This window comes from Mustela putorius, unplaced genomic scaffold (assembly GCF_011764305.1).
Source record: "Mustela putorius furo isolate JIRA1106 unplaced genomic scaffold, ASM1176430v1.1 tig00003870_pilon_pilon_pilon, whole genome shotgun sequence".
NCBI lineage: Eukaryota > Metazoa > Chordata > Mammalia > Carnivora > Mustelidae > Mustela > Mustela putorius.
Window position 1 is genome coordinate 9,401,606 of NW_025422022.1, and position 12,141 is coordinate 9,413,746.

Below are 12,141 nucleotides of genomic sequence, written 5' to 3' on the forward strand. Positions count from 1 at the left end.
CATCTTTTCTAAAAAATTGCAAGATAATTAGTTATGACCTACATTTTAGCAATTGATACAAATAACTTCCCTAAAGCCACATCTCCCAGATGACAAGGTCAGGATTTGTAGCCAGGTCTTCAGGACCCTGAGCCCATTTTACCACAGGACACGGGACCTGCCTCTTTCCCTTGGTGCCTCCCACTGCTGGAACTGTCATTAACATGATAGTAACTCTGTGTGGGGGGTTGAATTGTGTCTCATCCAAATTCATCCTCATTCCTGTATTTAAGTCCTAACCCCCACATAATTCAGAATGTGACCTTATCTGGACACAGGGTCTTTACAGGGATCTACAAGTTAAAATAAGGTCACTAAGGTAGGTTCTAATCCAAGATAACTGATGTCCTTATAAAAAATGGAATTTTACCCTCCTACACTGTTGGTGGGAATGCAAGCTGGTGCAGCCCCTCTGGAAAACAGTATGGAGGTTCCTCAAAAAGTTGAAAATAGAGCTATCCTATGACCCAGCAATTGCACTACTGGGTATTTACCCTAAAGATACAAACGTAGTGATCCAAAGGGGCACGTGCACCCAAATGTTTATAGCAGCAATGTCCACAATAGCCAAACTATGGAAAGAACCTAGATGTCCATCAACAGATGAATGGATAAAGTTGTGGGGTATACACACACACACACACACACACACACACACACATATACACAGGAATACTATGCAGCCATCAAAAGAAATAAATCTTGCCATTTGCAGCAACTTGGATGGGATTAGTGGGTATTATGTTGAGTTAAATAAGTCAATCAGAGAAAGACGATTATCATATGATCTCTCTGATATGAGGAATTTGAGAGGCGGGGGGGCTGTGGGAGGTGGGGAAGGAAAAAATGAAACAAGATAAGATCAGGAGGGAGACAAACCATAAGAGACTCTTGATCTCACAAAACAAACTGAGGGTTGCTGGGGGCAGAGGGGAGGGGAGGGTGGTTGGGTTATGGACACTGGGGAGGGTATGTGCTATGGTGAGTGCTGTGAAGTGTGTAAACCTGGCGAATCACAGACCTGTACCCCTGGGGCTAATAATACATTATATGTTAATTTAAAAATGGAAATTTGGACACAGACACCACTAGAAAAAATCATGGCCCTCCTAACACCTCAATTTCAGAATTCTTACCTCTAGATCTGTGAAAGAATCAGTGTTTGAGGCTTAAGCCCCTCAGCTTGGGGCATGTGGTTACGGCTGCCTTAGGAAACCAATTTGCCGTGTTTAGGTTGTCTTTATTATTTTATACATGCAGATCAGTCTTTGCCAAGTTGCGAGCAAAAGCACAACACTAGATCCCAGTCTGGATAAGAGACCCAAGTTTCATGAAGCTTCCTTATTGTCCAAACCCTCAGCCCAATAGGTGAATGAGAAGCTGTAGCAAATCATTTACAATTAAAAGTGACTGAAAGTAGGAGAGATCCCCCAGGTCTCTGAGGTGCACTAATTTCCTCCTGTAATTAACCTGTCAATACCACCTGTTAATAAACCTAAGGGTTGCCAACATTGATCAAGTAAAATATGAGGAAATTGGATCCCATGGAAAAATGTTACATCAAAGTATTAGAAGTATTTTTAAAAAATCTGTTCCAATTCTGCTGATTTTTTAAGGAAGACAAATCATCTCGGATGTGTAGAGATTGCTGGCACCTGGCTAATCTAGTAGGGTACCTCACTTTGATTGACTGTCGTGTGGTTTCCTTTTAGTCTGAGGTCTTAATTCCTACAAGTGATTGCTGTAGTGTGCACATGGAAAGGTAATGCATCTGCTGAAGATGGATTTAACTACCCTCCACTCTTTTTTATTTTTAAAGATTTTTATTTATTTGACAGAGAGAGAGATCACAAATAGGCAGGCAGAGAAGCAGGCAGAGAGAGAAGGGGAAGCAGGATCCCTGCTGACCTGAGAGCCTGATGCAGGGCTCCATCCCAGGACTCTGAGATCACGACCTGAGCCGAAGGCAGAGGCTTTAACCCACTGAGCCACCCAGGTGCCTCCACCCTCCCCTCTTTATTAAGGAGATCTTGCCACGGATCGTGTCTTTGTTTTTTAAACGTCTGTGTGGTACAATGGCACCCAAATGCTCCATACATACAATTTTCATCATGACACTTAAAAGTTGCCCTCAACCTGATCTCCTCCCAATAGATTATTTAAATTTCCTACTAATATACCCAAGGACCTAGGATTTCCACTTATTTCCTGTAGCCTGCACTCTTTTCTAGAAATAGTTGGTGAATTGCCCTACAGCCTCAGCCGGAGAAGCTGACAGCGACTACCCACTGAAAGTCTGGTCGATTGTTCAGGCATTTCGTAAGCACTTTGCAATCAAGAGACTAGACTTAAGGAGCCAGGTGTGGGCGACTGCAGATGCTGATCTGAATTCCGAGATGTCGCCCGCTAGCTGTGATTCCATCTCTCTGGCCTTCAGCTTCTTCGACTGTAAAATAAGAACGGTGGCAACATCCCTGTTGGGATTATTCTGAAAATTGATGAAATAGTATACTTCAAGTGTCTGACACTGAGCAAAAACCCTTCAGATGGTTGCTATGATCATTAGTATCCACTACAGTATGTTACAAAGTGACAGATGTTTCTAGAAATACCTTCTGAGGGACACCCGGGTGGTGCAGTGGGTTAAGCATCTGACTCTTGGTTTTGGCTTAGATCACGATCTCAGGGTAGTGGGATCGAGCCGCAGGTTGGGCTCCATGCTCAATGGGGAGCCTGTTTCAGAACTCTCTCTCCTTCTGCCTCTGCCCCTCCTCCCTGGACTCTCTCTCAAATAAATAAATAAAATTCTTAAAAATTTTATTTATTTATTTATTTATCTATCTATTTATTTATTTATTTTACGGAGAGAGAGAGATCACAAGTAGGCAGAGAGCAGGCAGAGAGAGAGAGGGGGGGGGGGAGGAAGCAGGCTCCCTGCTGAGCAGAGAGCCCAAAGTGGGGTTTAATCCCGGGACCCTGGGATCATGACCTGAGCCAAAGGCAGAGGCTTTAACCCACAGAGCCACCCCACCCCACATAAATACATAAATCTTAAAAAATAAATAAATAAATATCTTCTGAGGCATATCTCCTCCAAATCGTAAAAAACAGGAACATAGCTGTTTTTGTCTCTTAAGATGAAATTGCTGACTATCTAGAAAAAAGGAAAGTCCATAATCATGATTTAAGTCAGTGCTTCCTTAATATTGATACTTCCATGGAAGACCCAGGAGCGTGGTCATCAATTTTGCTACCTCTTTGATTCACACGTTCCATTAATTTACACGGGTTCTTTGTAGCACCTAATGTCTCATTGTTTTTTGAGCAATTCCCCAGAAAAACAAAATAACAGTGACGATGACAACAAGAAGTATTCGTGAAGTGTTGCTGGAGACCCGTCACGAAGCTAAATAACTACGACAGTTCCCAGCAGCCGCGGCTTCACTTCCTGGGGTTCTGGGTACCTGAGGTCATCCACAGTCTGGGGCAGATGACTACCCTTCTGACACAAAGTCAGAAGGCCAGTGGTAGCCTGACCCTACGTCACAGTGCCTGCCTCAGCCACCACCCTGCATCTCATCGCACTGTTTCCTCTCAACGCATCACAAGAAGAAGGGTGAGAACAGCACAGTAAGCTATTTTGTGAGAGAGAGACCTCATCCACATAAGTTGCATTACAGTATATTCTTCTCCACGTTCTATTTTATTATCAGTTACTTGTTCATTTCTTGCTGTGCCTAATTTATGGAGTACACTTAATGATGGGTATATGCGTGTAGGAAAATACGTGGTGCAGGCAGGTTTCCGTACTAGCTGTGATTTCTAGCATCCCTGGGGGTTCTGGACTATACCCCCCACAGATAAGGGGGGACTACTATATTTATTTACTTACTTACTTACTTAAGATTTAATCTATTTATTTGAGAGCTGGAGCAGAGGGAGGGGCAGAGGGAGATGAAGAAGCAGACTCCCCACTGAGCTGGGAGCCCTGTGGTGGGGTTGGGGGGGCTTGATCCCAGGACCAAGATCATGACCAGAGCTGAAGCAGACGCTTAATCTACTGAGCCATCCAGGTGTCCCAGGGGGATTACTGTATTTATATTTACTCTTTTGATCTTTCTAATTCATGTCCATCCTTATTTTTCAGTTGAGGTGACTAAGGCCCAGAGACCTGGGGTAACTTGCTCAAGGTCACACACAGCTAGTAAGTGGCAAAACAAGGGGACTCAAAAGAACTTACGGAGGCCAGAAAAATACATGCATCTTTTTTTTTTTTTTAAAGATTTTATTTATTTATTTATTTGACAGACAGAGATCACCAGAGAGGCAGGCAGAAAGAGAAGGGGAAGCAGGCTCCCCACTGAGCAGAGAGCCCAATGTGGGGCTCGATCCCAGGACCCTGGGATCATGACCTAAGCTGAAGATAGAGGCTTTAACCCACTGAATCATCCAGGCGCCCCATCACGTGCATCGTGTGTGATAAAATTTGGGCAAAAATCACAAAGATACAAATTTAGCATTTTTCTTTTTATTTTAATATGACTTGCCTTGAGGCACTGAGTGTGTAGAGTAATGGTAAGGGTGAGAATTATTCTAATCAAGGGCATAGTTTAGAGGACGGAGGAGACAAAAGAGTTTCATAGTTAAACCCATGCATAGTGGGTAAGAGTTGAATTTGTGGATTGACTGGAAGGTTTGCCTATGGCTTTTTTTTTTTTTTTTTTTAAGGATTTTATTTTTCCTTAAGTAATCTCTTCACCCAAGGCGAGGCTCGAATCTGCAACCGCGAGATCAAGAGTCGCAAGCTCCAGGGACTGAGCCCACCACTTGTCTGTGGCTTGTCTAGGCTTTTGATTGGGCCAAAGGCTCATCCCAAACTGAAGGGAAGGTCTCCAAAGAATGGTGTCATTTACATTAAGCTTGTTCTTGGACATTAGCTCTGGAGGCTTCATTAACAGTGTGAAAACCAGTCCTTCAGCTCGGTGCGCTTCATTAAGGAGGCTCTGGAGAAAGTGAGAGACTGTGGGAAGCACAGAATTTAAGACTGACTTGTTTCCATGCGGAAGACAAATACTTACGGAGCCCCTTGCCCATTTATTTATTAAAAATTCATACATACATACTTATGTACATACATACATACATAAAGATTTTATGGCCATCAATGTGGCATTCAAGAATGTGGAGTGGTAGGGGTGTCTGGGTGGCTCAGTGGGTTAAGCCTCTGCCTTCGGCTCAGGTCATGATCTCAGGGTCCTGTATTGGGCTTTCTGCTCAGTGGGGAGCCTGCTTCCCTTCCCCTCTCTCTGCCTGCCTCTCTGCCTACTTGTGATCTCTGTCTGTCAAATAAATAAAATCTTAAAAAAAAAAAAAAAAGAAGAAGAATGTGGAGTGGTTAATCCCCTGCTGCTTGCCCCCAGCCTCCCTCTACTTTAGCCACCTTGGGCTTCTTGCTGTTCCTCGTACATGCGGTTCCCTCTGCGTGGAACAGTTCTCCCAGGTACTTCCCTTGTTCCTTCCCTTACTTCCTTCAAGTCTTTATTTCAATGTCACCTTCTCAACAAGACCTTCTCTGGACACCTTGTTCAAAATTACAAACCAGTCCCCCCTTCCCCTTCCTCAACTCTCTTCATTCTCCTTTATTGCTTTATTTTTCTCTATAGTGTTAATCACCTCCAAACATCCCATAGAATGTACTTAGTTCATCGCTGACTTCTCCATGACGCTTCATGAAGGAAGAGATTTTTGCCTATTTTATTCACTGATGTTTATCCGGCATTAGAACAGGCATTCAAGAGGCATATATTGAATGAATATATAAATAATATGATTTATGTATATGAACATGAACAGGAATTGAGCAACGTAGACCAGATACGAAGGGCTTTACATGTGTTGACTTGTTAAATATGCCCAGATACGTATTTAACATATTACATCTGATAGGATGTGATTGCCTCATGCATACAATCAAAATAATCCTGTGCGGCAAAAAACAATATTGACATTTTTCTCTTTATCACATATTGTGGGAGTGTGAGAAATAGAGAAGTTAAGGATTCATCCAAAGTCAAACAGTTGATGATAAAGCCTAAAAGGGAAACCTTCATTCAGGACAAAGAAAGATGTGTCTTCTCACTCAAAAAAGAGGTCATGGTAAATGAGAAGCCGTACCGATCAGATACCGATGATTGAGTACTCGGTCGACAGGAAGCAGAGTCCCTGACGACGGGGCCAGGGAGAGAAGGAAAGCACAGAAAATGCAAACAGGGAGTGCAAAGATGGAATAAAAAAAATGTAAAATTATGCTACAGTCCAAACAATTCGTACCGTTACTGGCGAACTGGGAAATGTCCTCTGATTAGCTAGCGAGCTGGCATCGTTTTGAAGCAAGTCATATCTTAGAACCACTAAATTTCAATCTCTGTTGCTTTTATGCTTCGTGATTCTTATTTATTACCCATTTCACCCTAGTTAGAGTAGTTTATAGTCGCTCAGGTCAATTACAATACAGAAAACATCAATAGCACTGTTCGATTTTTTTTTTCTCTGAAGGAACAAGTCTAATGAAGGACTATAATTTGAAAGCAACAAGGGTGTGAAAAGTGCTTCCTTTATTCCTTCATGCATTTGTCATCTCCTGGTTTTTAGTGTGTTGGATACAACCTCTGGGGACTGAACTGAATAATCTGAAGAAGGAAATAATATGCTTTTGTAAATTAAACACCACTGCCAGGGAGATTGATTAAATACAACTCAACTAAAACCTCATTTTATATTCAGATTAAGTTCCTTGTCAATCTTTTTTCAGTGGAAAAAAAAAAAAATCTTCCCAATTAAGGTGTGGTTTCCCTGGGAATAGACCTGTTTTTTACAGTTTTCCTTCAGCGGTATTAAAAATACTGTTTTCTGCTGCTGTAGAAAGCCTGGGAAGTCTTAACGGCTGATAAACGAATGCCTCATTTAGAAGTTACCTTTGGGGGTGCCTGGGTGGCTCAGTTGGTTAAGCGTCTGCCTCCGGCTCAGCTCATGATCTCAGAGTCCTGGGATCGAGCCCCGTATTGGGATCCCTGCTCAACGGGGAGTCTGCTTCTCCCTCTCACAAGAATACTTGTATCATTTTCCCATCACCAATCTGCGTTATATATGTGCAAACAAACATATATAATTATGTAGGAATATATGTGTGTTTATATAAACATATTCATGTATATGTATTTAGATAATCTCTTTTTTTTTATAAAAATGGGACATTCTCATTATAAAGAAAAAAATCAAAGAATGCAAAAAAAAAAAGACTACAAAAAAGAAAGTAACTGCTCCCCCACAAGAAAAAATAAAAAAGATATTGGTACTGGCATTTGGTGGACATCACTGTAGCCTGTCATGGTGACTGAAATGCCTTCAGCAACCAAAAAGAGCCTCATTGATCAAGATGGTTTGTGTGGAAAATTCACTCAACCTCCTTTGTCTCCTTTGGCATTTTCCACACAGGTATTGGGGAATATTTCTCTACTTTCTGAAAACCACAGTGCAGTGAAATGATAAATAGAAACCAATGTTCTCTTTGTTGCTCAAGACAATCAGAGGGTGGTGGGAGCCATGGCAAGCTGGAGAGCAAAGCCCCACCGGAGGACACAGGTACCATCACTCAGGCAGAACAGATCGTTGCCAAGCAGGAGTGTGGCCTCTGTGTCGCCAGGCCTTCCAATTCATTCGAAGATATGAGGCATTTGCTTCTGTAATCAACGCCCCCTACTTTGACACTATTTTCTCAAAATGGTTTGAAAACACTATTCAGACTGAATGAAATATGGAAGGTAGTCTACGGACTGGTGTTTGTTCTAGAACATTCGATCAGTATACAGGCAAAGAGATTGGTAAGAAAAAAAAGAGCTGCATATTAAATAATTGTTTCAAAATAAAATAATTATATAATTCTATTGAGCTATACACTTTTTAAAATCATGGTTAATTTTATATAACCTTCATGGAGGAAAAACAAACTGGCGTTAACTTGAAAGACTTGGCTGAACTTCATGAAACATTTCTTCACCAACGAAAATGTCTCTAAAGAAAACAATTTTGGGGGCGCCTGGGTGGCTCAGTGGGTTAAGCATCTGCCTTCGGCTCAGGTCATGATCTCAGGGTCCTGGGATCGAGTCCCGCATCGGGCTCTCTGCTCGGCAGGGAGTCTGCTTCCTCCTCTCTCTCTCTCTGCCTGCCTCTCCAACTACTTGTGATTTCTCTCTGTCAAATAAATAAATAAAATCTTAAAAAAAAAATAAAACGATTTTGAAAACTTTAAGAGATTGGATACTTGACTGTTATAATTATCACTGTATTTTTAACTATATGTTTCAGTTTTAGACTACACTGGATTCACATCCAACTTTTGAAAGATTCTGGGTCCTTTGATAATTTTTTTTTCTTTCTTTTTTTTTTCTTTTAAAGATTTTATTTATTTATTTGACAGAGAGAAATCACAAGTAGATGGAGAGGCAGGCAGAGAGAGAGAGAGGGAAGCAGGCTCCCTACTGAGCAGAGAGCCTGATGCAGGACTCGATCCCAGGACCCTGAGATCATGACCTGAGCCGAAGGCAGATGCTTAACCCACTGAGCCACCCAGGTGCCCCGATCATTTTTTTTTTTTTTTTCTTAAGGCTATTTATTAACCTTAATCTACTTTTTTTTCGAAATCATGGAGTATTATGACACTCTCACGATGAAGATGGGCCTTTCCTTAGTACCTTTCCCAGGGGTGGGGATGTACTTAAGGGCCAAGGCACTACAGAATATCCTGTTTCTTTTTCTGACCCCTAGTTTTTAATGCTTATGAAATAATGCTTTGTTTTTTCCTTATTTGGCTCCTGCTAGAGAAATTTTTACCTTTTAAAAATCTAAAGTTGACCCTTGAGCAACACAGGGGTTAGGGGTTCAGGTTTCCCCCACACGGTGCAGTCAAATAAAACACATATAACCTTTGACTCCCTATAAACTTAAATACTAATATTCCACTTTTGACCAAAAGCCTTACCAATAATATGCTGATAATCAATTAACACATATTTTGTATGCTACATGTATTATATATTGTATTCTTACAATAAAGTGAGCTAGAGAACAGAAAATGTTATATAAGAAAATCAGGGGTGCCTGGGTGGCTCAGTGGGTAAAAGTCTCTGCCTTTGGGTGGGGTCATGATCCCAGGGTCCTGGGATCCAGCCCCGCATCCGGCTCTCTGTTCAGCAGGGAGCCTGCTTCCTCCTCTCTCTCTGTCTGCCTCTCTGCCCACTTGTGATCTCTGTCTGTCAAATAAACAAAGGAAAAAAATCTTTAAAAAAAGTTATAAAAATATAAATATAAAAGTTAAATATATATGATATATTTATTAAGTAAAATTATTAAATTAAAATTATTAAATAAAAATATAAATATAAAAGTTAAAAAATTATAAGAGAAAATACATTTACAGGACAGGACTGTACTCACAAAACAAAAAACCCGTGCATATGAGTGGACCTGCACAGTTCAAACTCAGGTTGTTATTTTTAGTTACCAGGTATCAGAGAAAGTGATTTCTGTAACCCTATGTCATTTCACCATATTTATCTGGAAGCCTTTCTCGAGCTTTAAAGCTAGTATAAATTTTACAATATTATAATATAAATTTTACAATGAAGATGTATATGAGGGGCGCTTGGGTGGCTCAGTGGGTTAAAGCCTCTGCCTTCGGCTCAGGTCATGATCCCAGGGTCCTGGGATCGAGCCCCTCACTAGCTGCCTGCTCCGGGGGAAGCCTGCTTCTCCCTTTCCCACTTCCTCTCCTATGTTCCCTCTCTTGTTGTCTCTTTCTCTGTCAATTATATAAATAAATAAATAAAGTAACTAACTAATTAATTAATAAATTCAATCTTTGAAAAAAAGGTATATGAAATGGCACAGCTCCTAAAATCTATTCTTAGGTACTTATAAGTGTATTAATGTATAAGTGAATTAATTTAATAATCATATACTACCCTACGTCATGAGGCCATACTTAAAAGCTTGTGTATACACATGTACAATATATTAATTTCCTGGGTTATTGAATAATGAGGTCTCCTGTTGGATTTTTGGAATTCAGTATTTTAAATTAATCAATTAATTAATTAATTAATTAATTTTTAAAGATTTTATTTGTTTATTTGACAGAGAGAGACAGCAAGAGAAAGAATACAAGCATGGGGATTGGGAGAGGGAGAACCAGGCTCCTCACTGAACAGGACCCTGGGATCCTGACCCGAGCTGAAGGCAGATGCTTAACGACTGAGCCACCCGGACAGAGACCCACTTCCAGCTCCCAGAGGACTTGCTCCGGGCCTCTCCCAGGCAAGAATCTCCAAATACAATGACTCTTGTGGTGTTGATTACTACAGGTGCATTTTTCTTTTTTGAACTTCATGTTAGCGGAGGAATACGCAATGTGCTCTTTTGTGCTTTGGCAGCTGGTACCTCCCGGTGAGGTTGGTGAGGGTCCTTCGTTCTGTTGTACGTGGCTGGAGGTGGTTGTTTTTCACTTCTGAGTTACAGTCGTTGTGTGACTCTACCACAATTTGTTTACCAATTCTACGGCTGATGGACATGTAAGATGTTTCCAGATTGGGTCTATCGTTCATAACTGTGCTGTGAAGGCTGTGGTGCCTGGTTTTTGGTGGACACAGCCATTTTCCGTTTTTGGACAGATACACTGGAGTGGAGCTACTTGGTCGAAGCTTGCGTCCAGCTTTAGTAAGTACCATCAGTTGACTTTCCGAAATGGCTCTACCAATTCTAGCTCCCAGGTACGACATGGTGATTCTGGTTCCTCCATGTCCTCACCAGCACCTTACTTTGAGTCATTCTTTAATGTCACAGACATCTTTTTAAAAACAAAAATCAAAGCACTGCTTTGTGCTGCTGAAAATTCTCAGGAACTTCTCACTGCACTTAGAGCAGGGCCCATCTTCTCTGGGCCTGACTTCCTTCCCCACCTGTCTGTCCCTCTTGCCATCTGTCCCACTCCTCCCTTTTCTCCGCCTGCTTCTGCCTCTGGGTCTTTTCTTGCCATTCTTCCAGGCCTGGTGTGCTCTTTCCCAGCTTTCCGGGTCTCTTACTCGCTCATTTCCTTGAGTTTTCTTCTCAAATATCACCTCCTTAGAGAGATCTCTGTCTCCTGCCATCCTCCCCTCTCTCTGAGTCTTTACCCTGCTTTATTTTTCTTAATAAGACCTATCAGTTCCTGGGGAGGCTCAACTGGTGAAGCATCCAACCTTGATTTTGTCTCAGGTCATGATCTCGGGGTCATGAGATGGAGTGACCTGTTGGGCGTCCATGCCCAGTACCGAATCTCCTTGGGATTCTCTCGCTCTCTCTCCCTCTGCCCCTCCCCCATCCTGCGCATGCTCTGTCTCTCAAACGAATACATAAAATCTTTAAATACCAATAGCAATACTTAACAGTTTCTGACATGATATCGCATCCTTGTGTATTTGTTTATTCTTGGTCTCCCTGGCTGGAATGCCATTCCATGAGAGTGGGGATGTGTCTTTCTTGATGTCTTTCTTGATGGTCACCCGTCCATCAGTGTGTGCTGCTGGTTGAGTGTCTGCCACTTACAAGCATTCAAATGTACAGGACGAGGGGATTTTTGTACCTGCATTAATCCTTGCTCCCTAGCAGCTGCATGCCCTCACTTACTCACAGGGATGCATCTACTCTTTTTCTCTCAGCCCATTTCCGTCTTCCTTCTCTGTTCACTTCCGCTTTTCCCTCCCTCCTACCCGCATCTCGTCGCTGGTAGGAGACTTCAGCATCAGAGTGGGGGGTGCTGGGCATCAGGTGTTTGAGCATTAAATCTCCAGTTGCAGTGCAGTGGGCAGGGGAGGGAGCAAGAGAACTAACACTCCCTTTGCAATGTTAAAAACATTGCATGAGACCCTACAATTTTATTTAATTGAGCCAAAGAGTTTTAGAGAAAGTCTCCTCTCTCTTCATCTCCCCCCACCCCTGCACCTTCGCTCTGCACCTGCAAATGGATATTTCTCAAACACATCTCTCCAGGGGAGTCTCTCTTACTTAACC